The following is a 3,967-nucleotide window of genomic DNA, read 5'->3' on the forward strand; positions in this document are numbered from 1 at the left end:
ATACCGTATTATTACTTGCTGAGGGAAAGGGACAAGTGGCACCAGTCAAGGAAGATGGAGATCAAAAAGGACAAGGAGTTGGTGGAATTGACGGAATACAAGATGATCCAGTTGTGGGATGCAAGAGTCCAAGATTCACTGAGGAAATATCACTTTGGAACCTCATTGTAATATGAGTCAGAGTTGTGGAAGGAGTTTTAAAACGTTTTCTCCCCACTGCGTCTCCCAATGTCACTCTGAACGTTCTGACTCTACTCTTAGACTCCTCAACCATTCGAAACAGATTCTCTGTACCTGTACCCTGAGTATTGTTACAACTTGTAGTTGAAACCTTGTCTTCCACCTTCCATTGAAATCTTATGATTGTTCTTCAAGGTGAGTGCAGCCCTACAAAGGCCAGTTGTACTCTGCCCCTAGTTGTCACACATCAATCTTCTTGAGACTATCTTGTATTTAATATACACCCATAACACTGCAAAATGACCCAAGTTCTCTTGTAATGCGGTGTTAGTGGCCCACCTCAGAGCCAGGAGGCCTAGATTCAAGTTTCATCTTCCCCAGAGGTGTGCAATGACCTCTTTGGACAGGTTGATGTAAATCAAAATCAAGGAGTCAGACAAAATTCAATGTGGAAGAACAACCATTTCAGTGAGCGAGTGGGGTGGGATTTGGAGGAAGCAGGGAAGGGGGGGAAGCTACTGATATTGAAAGCAACAAACGCTGGAGATCACAGCGGGTCAGGCAGCATCCACGGAGAGAGAGAGCCAGCTAACGTCTCCAGTGTAGATGACTCTTCAACCTGGCATTAATGGGATCAAATCCAGACAAAGAAGTTGGGAGAGAACAAGAGGGGAGGAGAAACGGGGGAATTCTTCTGGACCCATATATCGTCAATAGTATTCTTGCTCCATGATGTAACTCCTCCAGCGAGCTGTGATTGGAAAGTCCCCTAGCTGATGTAACTGGTTCAAGGCCCTGGGCATTTATCACCAGTACCTTACCTTCACAACCTGTTCAACCGCATTCATCAAATAACCTCCCCAGCCTTTAACTATCGAGAGGTCGATGAGAGGGCAGGTGGCTGTGGGGAACGTGCAAGATTTTCGGGTCTGATTAACGCTGGAAACTCTCCGTCTCTACAGAATGAGGATAGGGCTCAGAGCCCAGGTTGGTACCCTCCTGTTCCACCCAGGGGTAAGGTTAGAGTCAAAGAAAATAGGAGCAGGAATAGGCAATTCAGCCCTTTGTGCTGTTCAGTAAAATCAGAGCTGATATCCAACTCAGTCCGCTGTCCCTGCTTTCTCCCCTTTGATCCCTTTAGCTATCAGAACTATATCTAATTCCTTCCTGCAAAACATTCAAGGTTTTGACCTCAACTGCCTTCCGTGACAGAGAATTCCACAGCCTCACCACTCTCTGGGTGAAGACATTTCTCCTCATCTCAGTCCTAAATACCAATGGCATACCTACACCAGGCACTGGCTTCTTTGGAATATGGACAAAATCCCCCACGGCCCACATTTCCTGTTCCAAATCAAATCAACATCTCCTCTATTTTACCTTTGACACTCCACCTGTTGAACATAATGAAAGCACAGTGGCTCAGTGGTTAGCACTGCTGCCTCACAGTGCCAGGGACCCGGGTTTGATTCCATCCTCGGGCAACTGTCTGTGGGAAGTTTGCACGTTCACCCCATATCTGCATGGGTTTGCACTGGTTTCCTCCCACAGTCCAAATATGTGCAGGTGAGGTGAATTAGCCATGTTATAGTGCTCAGGGATGTGTAGGTTAGTTGCATTAGTCAGGGTGAATATAGGGGAATGGGTTCTGGGTAGGTTACACTTTGGAGGGTCAGTGTGGACTTGTTGGGCCTCTTTCCACACTGTAGGAAACCTATGATTAGATTAGATTACTTACAGTGTGGAAACAGGCCCTTCGGCCCAACAAGTCCACACCGACCCGCCGAAGTGCAACCCATCCAGACCCATTCCCCTACACCTAACACTACGGGCAATTTAGCATGGCCAATTCACCTAACCTGCACATTTTTGGACTGTGGGAGGAAACCGGAGCACCTGGAAGAAACCCAGGCAGACACGGGGAGAATGTGCAAACTCCACACAGTCAATCGCTGGAGGTGGGAATTGATAAGAACAATTTAGTCCCTTGATCCTCCCTCGACATTTACTATCGTAATGGCTGACCTCATTTCAGCCTCAACTCCATTTTCTTGCCCGCTCTCCATTGCTCTTCAAATCATTAATAATTAATCTGTTTATCTCCTCCTTAAATTTACTCAGTGTTCCAATATACGCCACAAAATCCCCCATGGCCCACCTTTCCTGTTCTAAATCAAATCAACATCTCTCTATCTTATCTTTGACACTCCACCCATTGAACATAATGACAGCACAGTGGCTCAGTGGTTAGCACTGCTGCCTCACAGCACCAGGGACCCAAGTTCAATTCCAGCCTCAGGCAACTGTCTGCATGGAGTTTGCACATTCTCCCCGTGTCTGCGTGGGTTTCCTCTGGGTGCTCCGGTTTCCTCCCACAGTCCAAAGGTGTGCGGGTCAGGTGAATTGGCCATGCTGAATTGCCCGTAGTGTTAGGTGCATTAGTAGGGAGTAGGTGAGTGGCTCTGGTTGGGTTACTGTTCGGAGGGTTGGTGTGGACTGGTTGGGCCAAAGGGCCTGTTTCTGCACTGTAGGGAATCTAGTCTAATCTAATCTAATCCTCTGGGGGAGTGAATTCCACAGACTCATGACCCTTTGGAGAGAAGTAATTCCTCCTTAACTCAGTTTTCAATCTGTCCCCCATTATCCTAAATCCTTAACCCCTTCAATATTAGCCTCAGTAGTGCCTGCTGCTCTACGGTACCTCACCCCTGCTCCAAGTCGTCCCAATGTTGTTGTTTGAATGTGATCAATCAATATTTCCTTTACTGATCTCATCATCAATTTGCCTGTTCTCTCATGCTGGTGGAATCCTGCACCTTGACCTTTTCCATTTGTAACTCCAAGGTCATTGGGGCCCACAGCACAGAAAAAGGCCCTTCAGCCCATCATGGTGGTCAAGAACAATCACCTAACTATTTTCATCCCATTGCCTTGTATGCCTTGGCATCATAAGTGCACATCTAAATACTTCAGAACTGTCAAGAAGTTTCTGTCTCTACCACACACACACCCCTCCCCCCCCCTCGCCCATAGACAGTGAGCGCCAGATTCCATCCAAGCTCTGGATGGAAAACAAAGTTCCTCTCATCCCCTCTAAACCTCTTGCTCCAGCTTGAGTCTATATCCTCTGGCTCCGCCAATGGGGAAAGTGTCTTTCACTTTACCTTGCTCCTCCCTCCGCAATTATATATCTCTCAGTCATGTCTGCCCTCAGTCACCTCTGCTCTGAGTAAAATAACCACAGTCTGTCTAATTGTTCTTCACAACTAAAACTTTCGGTAAACCTCCCTCTGTACCCTCTGCAGTGCTCCACATCCTTCCTGTGACGGTGGATTCCTGAACTGCACACAATACTCTAGTTTTCGTCTAACCAGTGTTTTATTCACTTCCAGCATAAGGGAGCTTCAAGAATGAAAATTCCAACTCAATCTCCAAACATGCAAGAAGACACTCAACTACCTTCTGAAATGACCCCTAGAGGGGCGTTCAGTTTAAAGGGCAGTTAGGGTCAGGCTATAGATGCTGACCCAGCCAGAGACACCCATATTCCATGAAGGAAAAACTTAAATATGCTCAACAATGGAAGGAATCACTGTGTTCAGCAGTTGATGAAATAATATTGCGTGCAATTCTGGTCTCCTTCCTATCGGAAGGATGTTGTGAAACTTGAAATGGTTCAGAAAATATTTACAAGGATGGTGCCTGGGTTGGAGCTATAGGGAGAGGCTGAATAGGCTGGGGCTGTTTTCCCTGGAGCGTCAGAGGCTGAGGAGTGACCTTATAGAGG

The sequence above is a fragment of the Chiloscyllium plagiosum genome, unplaced genomic scaffold, assembly GCF_037043375.1.
Source record: "Chiloscyllium plagiosum isolate Xiang-an unplaced genomic scaffold, Cpla_swu_hap1 HiC_scaffold_30, whole genome shotgun sequence".
Classification (NCBI taxonomy): Eukaryota; Metazoa; Chordata; class Chondrichthyes; order Orectolobiformes; family Hemiscylliidae; genus Chiloscyllium; species Chiloscyllium plagiosum.